The 19,847-nt window shown below is 40.6% G+C and overlaps 1 protein-coding gene across 2 annotated transcripts in view; it reads left to right on the top strand.

Moving 5' to 3' along the window:
* KLHL36 (kelch like family member 36) overlaps positions 1-19,847 on the top strand; it is a 97,213-nt gene that overhangs the window by 8,981 nt on the left and 68,385 nt on the right. Inside the window, exons 2-3 of one of the 2 annotated variants that reach the window (XM_040615604.1) lie at positions 112-172; positions 7,652-7,746. The gene's annotated coding sequence lies outside the window, so the exon portion shown is untranslated. Of the gene's footprint in view, positions 1-111; positions 173-7,651; positions 7,747-19,603; positions 19,690-19,847 lie in introns of those variants that run through there. The other variant, XM_040615605.1, reaches the window with a different exon arrangement.

Below are 19,847 nucleotides of genomic sequence, written 5' to 3'. Positions count from 1 at the left end.
GGTACTTTTTTGTATGCTAAAGGATAACTTTTATGTTAGAAGAACAGCAAAGAATTGGGTTAAAAAGAGCCAGCAGACTTGATCTAACCCTGTAATTTTTTATTTTTGCAGGCTTCTGCTGTCAGACCATCTGCAGCTGTTGTCAGTGAACCATTGATCTGACCTCTGAGAGGTAGAAACCCATTCTGTTCCCTAGCTGGTCGTTCCAGTATTTTTATTCTAGCATTTAAATTGGATTTTATTCAATTTTATTTAAATCCATTATATCAATACTTAATGAACAGAAGCCCTCCCACTCTGCTCTGTGGTGTCCCATTGTATACCAGCATTTTATTCTTTTTTGTGTCCTATACATATTCATTTCCCTTAATCTTTCATGCTAATGTATGTTTCTCTTTCCCATTCCTTTTCTCCTCTTGATTATTATTAAATGCCTGGATGATACTTAAATGTCAGAAAAGCCCTGAGAAATGTCACATACTGGAGGAGAACACAATAGTTTATGTTTAAAAAGCCCTGAGCATCGTAATATCTGCTTTTCAGGCTGTGGGGCTGTTCTGGCCACCTCTCAGAAAGAATAGATCTCCTGAGAGAAACAGATTTATGTTGCTGATGGTGTTTTGATTTTGAACTTTGATACTGAAATTGGAGTCTCAGAAATGAATCCTACCTTCTCTCTGGTTCATCTCTGCCCTGACATGATAATGGGTCACTTGGAACAATCAGCTGGTTTCATTAATTATTAATGCTAACACATGGCAAAAGCAATTTGGAGATTCACTGGATGTGTGTGGGTCTGTTGATGGAAATGTAAAGGGGGCAATTATCAATCTGAAAATAAATGAGAGTGGCAAGTGCCAGAGAGGAGGGGGAATCGGTAGAAGGATTAGGCATAGATGGAAGAATAAAAAGGTATTTTATTCTACAGTCCAATGCATATCTTAAGTTACATTAGAGGGAAAATTCCTAACGCAGGGCATGTAGTTCACATGAGTATTAGATTACTTGGCTGAACTGTGGTCTATGCCAATATGCATTTATAAACCTTTACAAGAATGTTGATACTTGCTGAGTGTATAGAAAAAGCAGTAAGCTATTCACTATTAGGGAACTGTATACCTAGGCAAACAAGACTATAACCCTCATCCATGCATTTTAGTAGCTTTCTTGTGTATTTACGCTGAGGGGAGAACACAGAAGTCTTGAGACCATGGAATAAGAGCTGCTATATAACATGAGTGCTGTTTGGAGGTGGCCTTTTATCTACAACAGCTTAGGTAGTCCAATGAACAATACTTACTGCCACTGTAGAAAAGGAACTGCATGAATTTGCCCGAAGCGTGATACAATGGGAGGGGTTATTCCTGCGGTCTCTCCCTCTGCTACGTAGGTGCTGTGCCTCATAACAGGAGCTCATGTCCTGGTAGTTTAAAAATGGCTGAAAAAATCAAGAGCAGGAGGAGCTTTCTATTTCCCTAAAGAAAAAGATTACATTGACAAGCTTGGTGTACAACAATAACGTCTTATTTGAATATCTTAAAGAATGGTTCCTGAGGGAGCAGTGTGTTCGAAACCTCTACCCTAGCCTCTGATGTATTGCCAAGGTCTGCTGGCCTTCTTTATATGTTGACTGGATTCAGCTTCCAGGAGAGTGTTCCCTGCCGACGGCCACAGGCCCCAGTGATGGCAGAGCCATCTGTGACACAGCTCCAGATATGTCAGCCCAGTTTTATTCTGCGTTACTGAACCGCAGTGGCACTGGAAGGCAAGGCTAGAAAGGTTAACAACTTCCCCCTTGCCCCCCAAATTGCTAAGGAGGGTTGGTACAGGGGAGAATAAAAAGAAGCAGCTTTCTTTTGTTTAAGCTGCTGCAGCTCATGCAGTGCCACAGACTAATGAAACTCCAGACTGTCTGATGGAGTTTTTCCCACAAAGCGAAATATTAACTAAGTCAATTGATCGCATCTTCATTTCTTGAGGGAGCGTTCAGCCCACACATCCTATTGTGTGTCTGATCACAAAGACGTGTCTGCTGTAGCAATATTGTGTTATCTCACAAATGCTTTGTGCTACGTCTCAAGCTGTTGCCTCTGATGTAAAAGGAAATGGAAATTCTCACTCAGGAGATGTAGCTGACAAATAAATAAATTCTTGTAAATTCAGTGTCCCAAACTTGGGAAATTACAGTAGCTGCTGCTGAAAAATACTGTGATAAATCCCCATCCATCTGGAATGTTTCCATAATCCACTACAGATTGCCAATTAATTGCACACTTAGTTCTATGTAATAAGGACAGATAATAGGCTGGATTATTTTAAGTCCCCCGGAGGCAGTGGAAATGCATCACAATATTCTTAAATAGCATATTTTTATTAAAGCAGTGCCTGCAAGCTTCTGTCTGGGACTGGAAACCTATTGTGCCAGGAACTATACAAGTAATGAAAGGCCAGATTTACAGCACATAGTCCTATTAAGTGAAGCACTTAATTGCTTACTTCAAGTACCAGTTTAAATAAACCAATCTCATCTATTTTCTAATTAAATGTGGGAAATTATAGTGTGGCTGGTTGGGACACATGGTTTTTAAATCCTCTTCTAGAGCAGAACTGTAAATAGTCTGTTTTATGCTGTTAAGATTAAAATGAGACTTGTGTCACAGAAAGATACCTTTGAACAATGGTGTGTGAAATATTTAGGACTTTGCACACATAAATAAATCACAGATTTTGGGCTAATTTATGGAGAATCTTCCCTGGGCAGTTTGGATTTAGACAAAAATTCTGATTCATTAAAACAGTTACATAATGGGAAGATGTAATTTTAAAAACAGTTACATTTAATTTTATTTGGATTAATCAAGTTTTTCCATGCTCTACTGAGCATAATGTAATTGATGACCTTTTCCTGCTTACAGTAGTTTTAATATTTTACTGCAGTGTTTCTGGGAAGCAGCTCGGTAAACAGTAATTGTTGTCCAGAGAAAAGAAAAGGGAAAAATCTGTATGTTTTGAATCAAGTCAGTTTGTCACAGGATTGTTGAGGTCGAAAGCAATTATACATCTTCACATTTTATTTCATTTACTGCTACAGTTGTTCCTGCATACCTGTGACAACCACAGGAGACTCATGTAATTTTTTCAGTTTAAAATTTTCCTGAACATTTTGTGTTTGTCTTGTATAACTGGCAACATTTTAGTACATGGAGTCATAATACTAGGTATAGCTCTGTACAACCGTGTGGAAGTCACTAGTGTAGTACCAGAGAAGGTACACTGGTGCAGAGAGATCATTTTAGCTTGAATTGCTCTCAGAAAAGTTTTGGATTCATCTAGAATGCCTTGGAGGGCTCCCACTGAAATGCCGCCACCTGTAACTATAACTTGTCCTGAAAACTAGCAGATTTTTTACTTTCTGAACGTGTTGGTCCTGTGTGTGAGTTTTTCAGAAAGGAGAAAGCTGACCCCTTAGAACAGTTTGTTGCTATCAAGAAGAACGAATTTACTTTGCTGTTTCCTCCCGTCTCTTGAGGTTGCCACATGACTGATGAGACAAAAATTCTGTCATGCACCACTACGTGTGAGAAAAACCAGATTGAGCCTGGACCTCCCTGCCTCCTCATGTATTATACATCTGAAACTCATGATAATTTCATAGGATATCACTCTCTAAAAACAGTGTCTTCATGACCTAGGGCCTCTGGGTCTTCCTAGTAGCAGGCACCACATAAATAAAGCATTCAGCTCCACCTTCACTTTTGTCCTATAGATTCAGTTTAGCTTAATTCCCAAGAGTGCCAAGCATGCATTTGCCAGTTACAACAAGGGATACTTTATTTATTACCCCTGGAAGCACGAAGCTCTTGTGTCCTTTGGGAGAGTCATCTTGCATTTAGCCTCCCACAAGCCCATATGCAAGAGACATTACAATTTTAGAATAATTTAGCTTTTCTATGTTTATAGCGAGAAGTCACTTCAATAGATTATGACTAGATTGGTGGGTGTTCCTCTCTCTTAAATGCAAGGGTGTTTGGGTTTTTTTGCTGTTCTCAAATGGTTTTAATACTATAAAACTAGAGAATCTGACTCCTGTTATCCTGTCAAAGATGTTAGTAACGAGAGCAGTGGTTACTAACCAAATAGACAACTGCCACTGTCTCTTTTCAGTTCTGATGAGACTTTTTTCCTTTTAGCTGTCTCTGAAATCCACCAGGCTGGGAAGTGTCTGCATCTCTTGTAGGCATGTGAGTGCCCTGATATTAGGTTGTGGGAATGCTGATTAGAGCCATTTGATCTGGATTGGTATCAAAGTGCCTAGGCAAACTCATTCTCTCAGCTCAAGATAAAACTATTGGTTCCTCACATGCAGCAGATTTCAGGTTTTGCACACCTTAATTACAAGGGGAAGGTTTCCTGAATCCAAAACCTTCTGAATGTTAAAACTGAATTCCATTAAAGTTTCTCTGCAATAGAGATAAACTTGATCCTTGCTACTCTTCTTTTTTTTTTTTTTCTTTTTAATTAACAAAAAAAGCCACTTCTGAATATAAGACTGGATTTTCATCTAACTTTAAGACATCTTCTCACTAAGTATGGCAAATTACCAGCACCTTTCTCATGCCCAGCTGCAAAGTATTTTAATATCTGATCATCCTGTCATAGGAACACCTAATGAGTAACAAATGAATGCCTGCTGGCAGAAAAGAAAAAAGCATGCTATCCAGTTAGCACATGTATGTGCATGTTTCTGTAAAATAAATACACATGTTATAAGCACAAATCTATACACTCGTGCATGCCATTATAGCTGGGTGTATTTACACATTAGATAGATTCTTTTTTGCTTTGCTGTGTTAATGGGTTGATTTCAGAACAGATACACCAACTACTGAGCATATAAATTACTTGAGTCACGTTGAAGTTCTTGTCATTTATACCACCCATATAGTTACAGGGCTGTGTTTTCCTAACTATATAACCAGCTGTTTGTGTTTCTCATGTACATTTGCTGAAATTTGTTGTTCTGAAGTAACTTCTGCTTTGATGCCACAACTGAGTGATAAGAAGTGGCAAATATTTTTGTCTGTGCGTGTATGTAGATCTACTATATATTTACAAACGGCATTCTTTCTGCCCCCACCTCCACAAACATAGTCTTGTAAATCTAAATCAAAGCCCATTCAGAAATTTTCATTTTAAGTGGTTTCATCTTACTGTAATTACCAAGTCGTGTGAGGGGTAGCTAAACAATTGTCTGTACAACAATGGAGATGAAATAAAGATAGCCTCTAATTAATTCCATCTAGGTTATAATTAATTTTGACTGAGTTGCTCAGGACAATATCCTTAAGTCTCACAGACTTCTATAAAGAAGACTGATCACCAGCTGCTGCTCTTTGATTTTTAAAGCAGATGGGACTATTTCCAGCTATTGCTTAAAAGGAAATGATGAGGGTGAGGGTAGAGAGTGATTGATTGGCTTTGAATAGGCCTTGGGGTAAGACTGCTAGAAGGAATGGTCTGTTGACAAGTTAGTCTGTGACAATGTCTTTTAAAAATTTTAGAGATGTTTTGTTGTAATTTGTCTTTAAATTTGTAAGAACCCCTTTTTGTGTTGTTAGAAAAAAAAGTAAAAATCTGTGATGCAATGCTATGTCAGTAAGTATTTCATCATGTGCTGTGTGTTAAATCTGCTTTGGGTTATAGTAGTGCTAAAGGCAGTGATGAAGGATACAAGCGTCAACGTTTCTAGTCTTTGTCATTTTGTAGAAACAAAAGAGGGAAAATATCTGTTAGATCATTTTCCTAGTTCTGTCTATCAATGTAGAGTTGTACTCTACTTCATTATACAAGAGGCTTTGGTGAATAATTCATTAAAAGTAAATTAACTGAAAAATTCTGTCACTTCTTTTGTTTGCTGATAAATTACAAAATTCTCATATGGATTTGTTGTTAGAAATTATTTATAAATTTATGGAATAAATAAATCCCAGCTTGCTGGCAGGTTGTGCTCATTGAGAGTAATGGATGTATAAGCTGATAGTATAGCACTTACTGAAATACCATTTTATTTTGATTTCTTGATCGGATAGCTTCTAGAACTAGCTAATATCTGGCATGTTCTTAGTTATGCCTTTTAGTGCAAAAGATGGAAATTAAGGTTGGAAATTATCTTTTTTTCACTATCTCTAGTAAAACACTTGTGTAAAAAGAGAGCAGGTATGTGACGTCTTTGTGGGTAAAACTTTCAAATCTAAGAGCGACCACCTGCAACTGTTAGTGGGGAGGAAAAGTCAAAATACTTTCCCCATTATGATATGTATTAGGAATAGATAGAAAGGCTGATATTATGGTATATCAAATATTTTTTTCTATGAACTTCTTGTTCAGTCTGCATTTTCCTGTGCTAAATTTTCTGCTTCCTACCATTTTGTTTGGGTGCCTTTTCACTGCTGTAGCATACACACCATCCTAGTAATTCTTAAAGACCCAGTACCATGTGCTTTTGAAGGCAAAATTCTCACTGAAAACTGTTTAAAAGTAAGATCTGTTAATATGTGAGAAAAGAAATTGCCAAAAAAATTTGATGAGCATTCTATGTCTCATACCGGGCTTTGAAACTGGGACAAAATGCATTCACTAGTATAATCTTTCTACTGTGCATGTTATTCAACTCAAGTCCAAATCAATTCTTGTGTCCTGTTTAGTCTGAGGGAGAGAACTTACAGTCCTGTTTTTAGGAAAGCATCAGTGTAATGTGTGGAAACGCTGCTCGTGTCAACTGTTTGCGTTACCTTGAATGTGATAGTTGTGGAATCTGTTTAGTGGGTTGTTTTTTTTCTTCCCCCCCATCCCTCCCTCTTTTCTTTTAATTCAGAAGACTATTTTCTCATTTGCCCTACAGGGCTTTAATGTTTTTTAAAGCCAATGAGATCATTACAGTGCTTTAACTTGCCTTTTACATAATGGAAGCCACAAAGTTTCAAGTAGTAATTCTTGCATTGAACCCAAGAATCATGCTCTGTAAATTCCTTCTTTTTCCCCTTAACACATTTTGGTTTTCCCAACTGAGTAGTGTATTTTAGTAATTGTAGGCGTTAATCAGTTCTAGGCAGGTTGGCACCCCTGAAGCAACATGCAGCACCCTGAGAAACTGCTGAAGTAAAGGTACAGCTTGTCACCACCTGTGTGACAATGTGCTGAAGACTTCAACAATCTTCAGCTGGCTTCCATCAGTATCATTGCTGACTTTTTGTAGGGAAGAGGCATGTCCCATCTATTTTATAAAGCTGTCACAATGCTGGGTTATAATCCTGCTGAATATCCTGTGTCTAGGTTTTCAAATACATGAAGACTGGAAGTGGGTTTTTCCCCTCTCCCCCCTTTGGTTCTCCCTCTTCAGCAGTGTTGCACTTCCCTTCTTTCCAGTTCCAGGTCCTGTAAAGCACTGCACAGGCAGCTTCCCTGCTCTCTAGCAATTTCCAGCCTGCCCGGACAACAAGAATAAGCTGTCTTCTAACATAACTAACATACTGAAGTGGTAGAGTTATGGTTTTCAGCCTAATACCTGTCCCCACTAGAGTGGGTGAGTAATTCTGTTCTTTGTTTAAGAGGAGAGATTAAGTGACTCACACATTTGTCCTTTTCTTCAAAGGATTCTTCCATGCTGGCAAAATTTCCGGTGGCAAGTTCTAGAGAAAATTCAAGGAAGATCTGCAGTTTTGCATTGCTTGCTTCTGGCTTATTCAGGTATGTTGTTAAATTAGCCATGATTCCTTGTTATCTACTTTTGGACTGCATGACAGGAGCAGAAATCCCACTCCATGTACTAACAAACTGGTAGACTTGGCCTGTGACTTATTACTGAATAGGCACAGGAGGTCTGTCCTTTTCCAAGACTTCTAAGATTTCCTCATTAAACTCTTCAGGAGAAAGAGGAGGAATTAAAAAAAATATAGATCTCTTCTGAAATCCCTGCCTGAGATTTTTCAGAGTTAACACACATCTTGTGTACCAAGCTGGAATGTAAAAGACTTTGTTAAGGGGCTTTATGTGTGTATGTTAAAATGTTCTGAACGCTGGCTGCATGTGCTTGTTCTGGTTCAAGACTTTCACTAGTTCTTCCAAGTGGGGATTTCTCAGGCTGAAGTCCTCTGAGGCTGAGGGCACAAGCAGCTTTCCATAACTACCTGTCATCAGTATGAATACCTAATTCTGCCTAAGGCACAGTAATGAGATTTCTCTGGTGATTTTATGACTTGAATGACTTTATTCAGTGGTAATGCAGGATTATTGTATTCCTGCCCTTCTATTTTCTTCTTACATTTCCGCTTGGTCCTGCTTTTGTCCTGCCTTCAGTTTTGTCAAAGGAATTTGTTATACAGCAAAGTGGATCAGGGAACTGATGCAGCTTAAAAATCACCTGATTTTAAAGCCAGATCAGTCTCCTGACAGGTTCACATTGCAGCCTCTTGGGCACCTATGAGTAAGAAATTAAGGTATTATCATGAGTTGGTGATGTGATGTGGGTTTTAGCCACATAAATCCAGCCTGAGGGGCATGTTCATGATGTTGACTGGGCTCTCTGTACTGAACAGGGAAAACATACTGCAGCTCTTCTGAAAGCAGTGCTAACATCTGACCAAGAGGCCAGTCACTCTTAAAAATGAAGCTCAACCCTGAGACCAATCTAAGAAGGGTTATTTGGTAGGAAGCTGAAACTCTAGGGAGAGAAGCGATTTCTGTTTTTGTGAAGAGGGTACATGTAAACTCTGTCCACCCACCTTATCTTCATCTAGGTTCCTGCTTTGGGCTGTGACCCTGTTTGGAACCACACCAAGTGTATGTGACAATGGGAGCGGGGTCTGGGAGCATCCCTTCTCAGAAATAGGTTGTATGAATTTATTGTGGGTTGACTTTTGCTTTAAGTTTGGTAAGGGACTGTCAGTTGGGATTGTTGCACTGGGATATTCATTGAGTCCTGGACACAGTGGGTTATGGATTTGACTTGGGATTTCTTCGGTACTGCTAACACAGACATGCTCCCTCAAAGGAAGCGATATCTTGAAAGGTCATAAACCCCTGTCCCAAAACCCTGGTTTTGGGGCAGTGATTTCCTTCTGCAGTCCATTGAGACCAGTTCCTGCACCAAGTTCTTTCTTTGTCCAGTAAGAATTCCTCATGTTTTAATACAGTATCTGCTCTTTGTTTCCTACATGTCTATATCTTTAATATTTTACCTGGTAATGTGAAATACTTCTGCTTGTTCTGTACAGCAGAAACTGGGAAAACATAGATATAATTCTGGCTGCTACCACCAACTTTTCTCCTTTCTAGACTTTGATCTGTTCACAGTCAGTGGTGGAGCACGGCCTCCGAGCTGTAGTACATAGAGTTAAGTGAGTGTAGTGAGGGACCCGACAGACTTCGGCACCTTGAAGCTGGACCCCATCACAAAAGGCACTGATTTAGACATGGGAATGGCTTGCTCTAGGATGGTCATGAGTCCCCTCCATCACAAGCTAGCTACCTGTCCTGCTTCTACTTCAAATTCCCACAGAAACTGATTTTGGCCAAAAGGGCTCTTAGGGCAATAGTAATAATTAATAAGAAAGAATAAGAATGCTTTAGTTTCTGGTCCTGCCAAGAGTAGTTGGTCCTGCCAGGACTCGGGCCATAATTCTCTAAAGATGATCTTAGTGTGGATAATTGTAAGAGATGATTAGTCTTCTGACTCGTTCTTTTGGTTGGTCACTTGAGGGTGTGTGTTGGGGTGGGTGGGGGGATGGGGAAACTGAGGCATACTGAGGCGAGCAAGCTTGCTTGAAATGTAGCCAGCTATGAGCAGACCAGTAGAACTGGGCGATAGGTCTCAGAATATTTTGCTTAGCATTTCCCCTTCCCCCCCCCCCCCTTTTTTTTTTGGTGGCTCTTAATTAATAAACTTAGGAAGACAATGGGCTTGCTTTTCTTAGTTTCTTTCTTAGTCCCTTCAGAGCAATCTACAGACCTCTAGTGCTTCATGCACTACAGTTTAAAAATGCACCAAGCAATCTCATATCCTGTTCTCTGACTTTCCTCAACTTTTCTTTGAACTAGAACTCAGAAATAATTACAACAGAAATAAGCAAAGTGCATGTGTCTAAAAATACTTTAGTATTTGTGAGAGCATTTTAAAATTACAAGCTATGGAAATGGCCTGATCAGAGAGGATTCTTCTGTAGCAAAGATCTTGACCAACCTGTAGGTTTACTATTTTTTCCTGATGTATTGCTGAGATATGCAGAATAGATTTGTCTTTTCCTTGTGAATAATTTTTGTTTCAGCTTCCAGTAATTCTTGAAAAGGAACTTAGTCGGATCCTGAGAGAGAAAAGTAGAAAGGAGAACTAGACAGCCGCACCCTGTTTCCACACATCTCTCTATTCATGCTTCCTCTGCTCTTTGCAGTCAATGTCTCAATGTTAGTTCCCTCTTGGACACATGAAATGCCAATCCGGTGTCATTTTAAGTTGCAGACACTGAAACCAAAGGCCTTTTTATGGTGTCTCAGTTGTGCCTCCTTTGTCCATTCGAAACAGGTTTTTCAAACTTAAGAAGCTTACTTAACCCAGGGTTTAAAGCTATTTTTATCCAGCACGAAGTGTGCATGGAGGGAAGGCATTCAGAGATGGAGGACAATACTGTTTGGTTTTCCTCAAGGTCTCTTGTATGCTTGAGAGAGGTGACACTATTTTCCAGAAAACCTGAATAATACTCGGTAATCCTGTACACTTACACTGTTTGGCTCAACTGTTTGAGGGACAAAGAGAGGCAAATTAATTTGCAAAATCTCACTGGTGTAGTCAATTCAAATCAATTGTAATTCTATTACTCTGGATGGCACTATTTTGTGGTAAGATTTTGGGCAGAATAATTTAGGTTGGAAAAGACCTTTGAGATCATCAAGTCCAGCCACTAACTCCAGACTGCCAAGTCCACCACTAAACCATGTCACTAAGGATCCTTATCTCTGAGACATTAGAGTCCTATCAAATACATTGGAAATGTCTCCTGCCTAGACCACTGCTCCTGCACTGTTTGTGGTAATAAGCAACAGCCCTCCCATGTTCACCTCGCTGATCAGGTACTAAAATTGCCACTGTTGTAATAATATATCAAAGTGTAAAATCCTTTTGAAACACAGCTCCATCGTACAGCTTGGAGGTTAGCAGATCCCTTTATGCTTCAATTCCCCAGTAGTTACTGGAAGTGTTTATGTAGATGCCAACTTGTGGGAGTGAGCTTCACAGAATTACAAATACTAGTGCAAAGATGACCAATACAGCCTTGCAGGCTTTACAAGAGCAGCCATATCACTCCACCTTAAATGAAGAGGCATTTTGTTGCCATTGTGAGCTTTTAATCACTCCAATTACAGTGCTTTTCCCATCCTGACAGCTGGCATGCACAGGAGTCCCTTGTTAAAGCTTGCATGAGAGGTGGATTTATTTTTTTTTTCAGTCGAGTAAATGACCACAGCACTAAGCACGGTCCCAACACCACCCAGCAATTTGCTCAGCTGGAGAGTTTGCTGATTTCACACAGCAGATGTTTAATGCAGTACCCACTATAGTATGCACAATAACTGCCCTTCCAGACTACGCAGCAACACAAAGTGTGCTGAATCCAGAGGGTTATTGAAAAGCCACTGTACCAGAGTTAACATTAAAGAGCTCTGTTAAAAAAGCTGTGCTTATTGTAGCTGGAGGTTTAGCAACGCAGGCTATTTGGCTTTTGAATTCACAAGTGGGTAAATTCTATGGTAACAGAATAAAAATGCATGTGAGTCTGTAGAAGGAAACATATTCTGTAATCCACGTAAAGTATCGATGTTGTCTCAAGTGTTAGGAGAAGTTTAGTACCCGGCCTTGCTCTCTTGCAGCTTCTGAATGGCCATACTGTGCTGACCTCTCAGGCAAGATTCTGTGGAGCTTTTTGCTAATGGAGGTGAACTCTTTCCCCTTCCTAGCCTTGTGAAAAGTTCTGACATTTTCACTGAGAATATTGCTTCTCATGTACTTGATGAGCAGAGTCCAAATCCAGGCCCAGCTGCACTGCGAGCTTTCACAGCAACTGTAATTTGCCTCTTTAAAGCTCATATCCCAGAATTAGACCCTGTTGCTTGCATACAAATTGAGTACTGAAGCCTGAAGAAGGGCTGTGGGTTTCACCCCCCAGGAGGTCCGTCATGACTTATGATGGGTCAAGGATTTGGTAACTAGCCAAAGGCCAGAGAGGAAGTTCAGCATGTGTTTTTGTCTTAGCAGCAATGCCAGCTTATGCAGCTCTCTGGTTGACCTTCCAGTATCCTGAGCTGTGGAACTGATTAGGCTGAAGAGTTATTTCTTTTTTTAAAACTGGTTGTGTTTGGGGTTTTTTTCGGTTGTTCCCCTTCCCCCCTGCAATGAAGTCTGCTCTTTTCCTTCACTTGGCTTATCCAAACAGTCAGATACTTCTGGTACAATGAAAGACATGGTTCTAGATCATGCTTAATTGTTCCTGTAGCTGTATTGCCCAACATCTTACTATTACTCAAAGTCATTAAACTCTCAGGAGTTCCTTAGAGTGTCTTCAGGAATGTGTTCTCTGGGAAACCTCTCCAAATAGCACTGAGTTGAGAACCCCCACTTAAAACTTACTGTCTAAATCAGATACAAAAGCCCTATTTGAGAAGAAACAAGTCAATGCATTTGCTACCCTGGCCCATTAACACAAACTAACTTATGCACCAAAATCAGCTGCATTACAGAGTTCACCAAGGGCACTAGGATAACCTGGCTACCTTTTGCCTTCCCATCTCGGCTTTTCTTGGAGTGGGACGTACAAGGCTGTGTTAACAAATGCCAGATCTCAGACTAGTAAAGAACCTGCCAGAGGAGAATGGGTCTATACCAGCTCCCTTGTAAATCTTTCTTCTTAATCCCAATGGGCCTCTCAGCTCTCTGTAGCTGGCTGCTTTGACCTTTTTTATTTTTGGTTTAATATACAGCTTCTCTTCAGTGCTGAGCTGGAACTGTAGCTTGTGGTGCCTTTCCTAGCAATCAGAAAGACTTACAAAACTGTTGGCTTCAGCTCCAATACAAATAACAATGAAACCAGGAGCCAAGAAATGTGAGCAAAATACAAATACCCTGGAGAGAGATGTGTCATGGCTGTGGTTTTACACCTGCCTCCCATGCCCTCCTTCTCCCTGCTATAAAAGTTTGTTTGAAAGTTGCAGAATAAAAGTTGCTATGTGATCTCTTTCTCATTTATAACAGTGCAGAGCTACAGGCTTTCTTTTGTCTCTGACCCCAGAGAAACTGCTTCCAGGATTATGTGCTCATCTTCTGTATATCCTGGGAGCTAAAGGTCCCCTTTGGGATCCTAAGCGTGCTCCAGTAAGTAAATGGGTGCTGGTTGTTCTCAGTACCTTGCAGAAATAACCTTAGTGTTGCGGGGCAGGAGGGGGCAGTTTAGGTGTTGGGTATTTTTTTCTTCTCCCTTCAAGATTCAGTCCTGCTGTTCAAAGGTAACTTCAAACTTTCATTGATTTCACTGTGTGAGGGTCTAGATCCCAGATTTGCTGTACCCTGAATCTCCCCAGCCAGACCACTCCATGAGATCCTGAAAAACTGCTCTAAAGGTACAGCTTTGCTGACTGCCTGGGCCCAGCAAACTCTACACCCTGTCCCTTTCCAAAGTAAGAAGGTGGCTTAGCATGCCTTGGGAACAGGCTTTGAAATAAGAAATTATCTTTAAAAGGTGCTTTTTAGTTGTGCTAGCTACTTGTACTAATCCTTACCCAAAATTTGTGATGCAAGCATCTGCTTGGTGATACTACAGGCAGTTGCAGGTGTCCAGGAGCTATGGGAGGGCTGCTCTGAATGTGTGCAGACACCAGAGAGGGCACAAACTGCCCACTTGTATGTTGCTTGCTTCAGATCTGCCTTTATTCAGAAAGGCTCAGGATTGCTATGGCAACCCCAATCGCAAACTGTAAAGGATTCATACTAAAACTTAAAATGGCTCATGCTTTAAGGTCTTTTCTCTCTTCCTCGCCCTCTTTCTTATTTTCTTCATCACAGAAATCACGTCTGAGCAGAGTCTATAGCGACTTTATCATGGACCCTTTGTGGACTGGCAGCCCTTTGTTCCCCGGCTTCATGAGGCTGAGCAAATGCAGCTGCTCTTGGAGTCAGTGGGAATATCAGGTGTTGTTTTCCAGTTACTCAGATCAACAGGATCCCTGCAATGAAATCACCCAGTCCAGTGGCTCTTTTCAGTTCCAGAATTTCTTGGTGGGGTGAGGTCTATAACTGCTGGTCTTGCATTGCTCTCTTTGGAAAGGCTCTCCCTTACTACAGCCAGAAAAGCTTTGGTGCATTTTCTGTGTGCCAAAATTTTAGGGCTCTGGGAGATGAGCTCTGTAGGAGTGGTGTGAGAGATTATTGCTTCATCTATTCCTTATGCCCTGCTCCAAAAGGTTACTAATTTGATTGCAGAAGCAGCTACTCATTAGCTATATGCACACCTCTGGCCTCAGCTTAGAAGAGTACTGTGAGCTTCCATGGATGGGGATTTATTTGGCTACTTCTTGGACTGTGATAGTTTTGTCTTTCTAGCTGCTTGCTTGGTCCCATCTTGGATATCTGTTTACAGTGGCAAAATCAAACCTTTCATTTTTCTATCCGTACCCTAATTATGCAAACAACAGTTTTACACAAAGCTCTGCCCATTGCATGAGCTTTGTGTTGGACAGGAGATTTGGGGAATTCCTTCGGTTGCCCACAATGCAGCAGGATAGCTCAGGGGAATTTCTCATTGTATTTTATTCTCTATATGCTGAATGTGCTTCAGAACCATCTTTCCCTCTCAAACTGAAATGTGAAAAGCAGTTCTGTTCAAGCCACTGACCTTCACATCCTTACCCCTGGGGGACAGAAGGAATTCCTACACAGCTAACATTTTCTCTACTTATGAGAAAAACTTATCCTCTGTTTGCTCTGAGTCACATTGGATGTTAGCAATAGCTCCATGGTTACCCAGTTCACCCTTCTGCTACCTGCTTAGAATTTACCACAAGATTATCAATTGACAGAAACTGGAGGACCTTTATCGGTATGAACCTGAATTTCCCTGATTTATCTCAGCTGATTCTGACTGTTTGCCGAAACAACTCCCTCCGAGTCCATCCAAGATTTTACACAAATGGATGTGGTGTGCATAACTTACAGATGGAATGACACTTGCATCCTTTGGCTGAAAGGGGAACCAGCTGTATGGGTGGGGGGATTTCCTGCATCACAGCAGCTGAAGCAGGAAATAGGGAAAATTCAGCCAAAAAGACTTTGCCAGTTCTCTAAAGAACATGCCTCAGTAAGCTTCCAGACAAATCTGGCTTTGATTGTCTCTGTCTTACTTGATGTAATGAAAAGAGATCACCATTTTTTTTATTTTTTTTTGATGCAAAAGTAGGAACAGGCCAAAAGGGAATAGGAACAACTTGAGGAACTGCTAAATACAAAAAGAAAGTAGAGGTGATGTGAGGGATTATATTGTTATTATCTGATTGAGCTTTAAAGAACAGAATGTATAGTATTTAGTCACATATTCCTATATGATTGCATTTTATGAATGTATTCTTTAAATAGTGAGGTAGGTTCCGTAGTGCCCTTGGTGCCCGCTGTAGGTAGATCTCCTTTTTGTTTTCATACCAGGTCTGAGCAGCTGTAGTCTTTCAAATGATATTTCTGACAATGAATAAATCACAGTGCATATGAAATGACTGGTGCAGCATGAAGACTCTCCCACAGAAATCATTCACGAGTGATTACCCCCCTCTATCTCAAACATGCAACACAGCAAATGTTTGCAGAGCATAGCAGTCCAGCAACAATTATAGTATCAATCCTATTACTTCTGAATGAAAATGCGCGAGAGAACTGTATGTACGAAATGCCACAATATTCCCTGGGCATAAAGCCAAAGTGGAATAATTCAACCCCATTAAAGTATTTCATGTTTTGGGTACTTTTTAACATGCTAACACATGAAGATCAATGTGTTCTCAAAGAAAGCAGAGGTTTTGCAGAAAAAATCCTTTGTACCGGCAGAATATTTCGTCATTGAATTTTGACCCATTTTCCCAAGGGGATCTTGGGCATGATGTTTAAAACTCAGGTACATGTGCAAATTAGGGGCAAAAGTCTAATTTGCACATGCATTTTCCCTGACTATATGAACAGAATTCAATTGAATTCATGTTAGGGGATTAATAATGCTCCGGGTCTCAACAGAAGTGAAGTGTGAGGGGGTGGGGAGTGGTTCTAATTTCATGATTCCTGCCAGTGTCAATCCTGGCATATGTATGATTGCCTACTTGATTACCATCACAGAATGAAAATATGAACGGGGGAGCTATTCTACTCTGCTAGCCTCTAGGCTGAGGAGCTGGAAGGAGTGGAGAAAGGCTGAGGGGTGGGCAGCGAAGCCTCGCAGAGGTAACAGTTGGTAATGAACTTTTGCTGGCTAGAGGCTTAGCATGACTTCCTTTTCCCCTGGTTATGGCAAAGCTCTGGTCGCAGCCTTCTTCCCAATCTGAAGTTGTGGTCTCTCTCCAGGACACAAGGCAGCTTGTACAGTCGTGTTCTCATTGCACATGTTAAAAGGCATGGAGAAATGACTGCTCTGCCTCTTGACAAGCTGCAGAGACATAGATACGTGTTCCCTGGGTCCTTGTGTTAAGTATAAGAGCCCTCCAGAATAAATAACTGCAACAGTCCTTGCTGAATAACACAATTCACACAAAGGAGGAAATATTAGCTGCTTTTTTACTCTCTGCAAGCAAAATAACCAACGCAATCCATCCCTTCCCCAGAAAGTGGAAGTAGGAATAAGTAGCTGTAGAATCCTACAGGGTAGACGTCCGATAACAAATCCATCCAGATTAAGTCTCCCTCATGTAAAATAGAGGAATGTAAGAACTCACTATTGCCAGCGCCCCAAGCAGGAGCTTAGCAGCTAGCAGTAGCGACAGCTCAGATTATTAGTGTATTTATAATAAAGTCTTTTAAGTCTGCCACATGGAAGGATTTGTGAGTCAGCAAATATATAGCAAATAGGTCTGCAAGGGACAGGCTAGCACAGAAAGGAAAATTGTCAGGAATTATTCAGCTCTGAACATGCCCAAGTCTGCCTCTGTTTCCTTTAGCAATAACTATTGTTCTGGGAATGAGGCATTCGTTATTTTTAATTTCTTTGAAAGGCAAAGAGCAGTGTTGGTCTGTGACTATAATAAAGCAGGTCAGCCTGCCTGAGTTGGCATGAGCACACAGGCAAACTGTGCACAAGGATGTCCTACCAAATCACCTGTTGTGCAAAGACTGCTACCCAGTTTAGCCTCTTAACCTACATTTGGAAATACATTATGCTTTACAGATGCATGCTGTAGTAGGTTTTGGGGAACTGATTGACTTTCTAATAGGTTTAGAGCTAGAGATGCCAATTTAGGGCTCATAGGAAGGAGAGCCCTTAATCCTGTTCAACCTGGAGGTTCCTTGCAGGACTGAGACCACACAGAGCCCCCCCCCCCCCCCCCCAAAAAAAAAAAAAAAAAATGCAAAAAGAGACGTCTAGCCTCAGTAATGTGTAATTTTTTTGCATTTAAACTTTGGAGAAAAATAAATTACATTTACTGCTGTGACTAACCAGAAAGCAGCAACTGAATGCCACAGCATAGAGGAGAGATTTTAATAAAATGAATGCAGAACTCATATGAAAATTGGTTGGAATAGGATGTTTAATTCATGTTAGTATCTTTAAAAACCTTTGCTAAACACAGATCCTAATCACTTGTGTTAACTCATGGTCCCATTCTGCTTTTTTTAGCAGTAGTAATCCAGGTAAACCTGGACAAACTCCAACTTGGGTAATTATGTTCTCCTGACCTAAATTCTTCGTGGTGTTTCAAATGGATACTATTCTTGGTCTGACATCCTAAAAGAGCAATTGCTCTTATGTGCACTCAGAGGCTTTCTGTGTTTCCTCAGAGTTAGCTATGTATCACTGGATATACACTGTATCTTGGGTATATTATGGTATGTTCATAAACTTTAAAATCCCTTTAGGAATAAAGCAGGAGAGGAATTAGTAAATCTTATTTACATTTTACAGTGTCTACTTAAAAATATTTTTATACATATATATCAGATATGTATTAGATTAAATCTGATATATTAGCATACATATGCTCTGTGATGTGGTCATTGTAGGCACTTCCAATAGGCGGTCCTACAACTTCAGGTTTTCTTGGCATTTATCACAGGCTTTGGAGAATGGATGCTCATAATTCTGCCAAACAATCAGTTATGAGGACTTCACCTGGACATTTCCAGCTTGTTCTTCCTGCTTCCAGCAGGTCAGCCAGTACCTGAAATACACCAGTGGTTCCTGGAACTACATGTCCTCCAGGAGCACTTGGCACAGACCAATACACAGAGCACAGACTAAAAAAACCCATACATACAGATGAACCCTGTTTGGTTTGGGGTGGGGGGAGTTGTGTGTGTTTGTTTGGGTTTTGTTTTTTTTTATGAAGACTCCAAGATGAGGCAGTGGCCTGAGGAAACTGCAAAAGGATAAAGCAGATGTAGTGGATCACCCTGGGGATATCAGCTGAATCAACATTAGCTAAATTTGCTAGACTTTCTTCCACATCTTGATTTCTGCTCCAAGTGTGAAATATGCACTTACCTTCACTGTTGTGCTGTCCATTTGGTGGCTTTATCAAAAACATTTTACTAAACCTCATCCTTCAGCTGTTGCTTGGACCTTACCTGTCCTTTTTCACATGCTGTGATTTGTTAGATCTTTCATATGACCTAAGCTCCTGGCACATAAGTGGGCAGGCTGCCTTCACCAGTCAGGCAAGCACAGGAAAACAACAAGGTGGGACCAGCATTTCAGGATAAGTACAGGAAACAAAGAAATTTGTGTAGGAAGGGAGCAGAAGGGAAATCAGTGTCAAAACCCCGGATTTGAAGGATGGGACAGGAAGTAGGAGGGTCGCTAGAGAGGAAGAGAAAAGCTGCTGCTGCTAAAGGATGTAGCAGTAGAGTATGAAAAAGCTCTGCAGTGGAAACGTGTAGTGTCAGTAGGTAAAATAAGAGTAGAGGATGGAGCCATGAGTAGAAAAGACAAGGCCTGGCAGTGGAACCAGGAAATAGCACAAAGCCACTGCCAAGAGGAAGCTGGCAAAAATCTGGTCTCATCATTGCCCCAGCCATGCTGACATTCCCACTGTCACTCCTTTCAGTGTAATACCTATAGTGAGCTGCAGCCATTCACAGTAAAAACTCACTGGTTTATGGCAGGTCGCAGCCACGAAGCCATTGCATTTTCATTAGTGCAGTAAAATCCATGAATTATAGATGTTTGACTATATAAATCTTGTTCTTCACTTGGATACAGGCACAGTTGCTGTTTTAAACAGTCAAGCAAAGAGATGCACAAAGTGTGCCAGATCACTCCCTGATGCATTAAACATGGATGACGTTCATCCAAAATATTTTAACATCACATTTATTTCTCTCTGTCACTAGCAAGTTGTGAATGCTGGAGCCAGTTGAGGCCACTGATTCCTTGAAACAAGGACATTCTATTCTTACTTACAGTAAGTACAAGAATAATTGCAGTCTGTAGCTAAGTATCTTGAATAAAGCACTCCTGGGATTTTGGAGAGGACTTGGTAGTTACTGTGCTGTGTTACTGCAGCCATTCTCTGAGTGTCTGAACCCAGAGCAGAGTCACTGTGATGTTTTCCAGAGACAT

The sequence above is a fragment of the Falco naumanni genome, chromosome 15 (genome assembly GCF_017639655.2).
Source record: "Falco naumanni isolate bFalNau1 chromosome 15, bFalNau1.pat, whole genome shotgun sequence".
Classification (NCBI taxonomy): domain Eukaryota; kingdom Metazoa; phylum Chordata; class Aves; order Falconiformes; family Falconidae; genus Falco; species Falco naumanni.
This window is presented reverse-complemented; position numbering and strand designations above follow the sequence as displayed.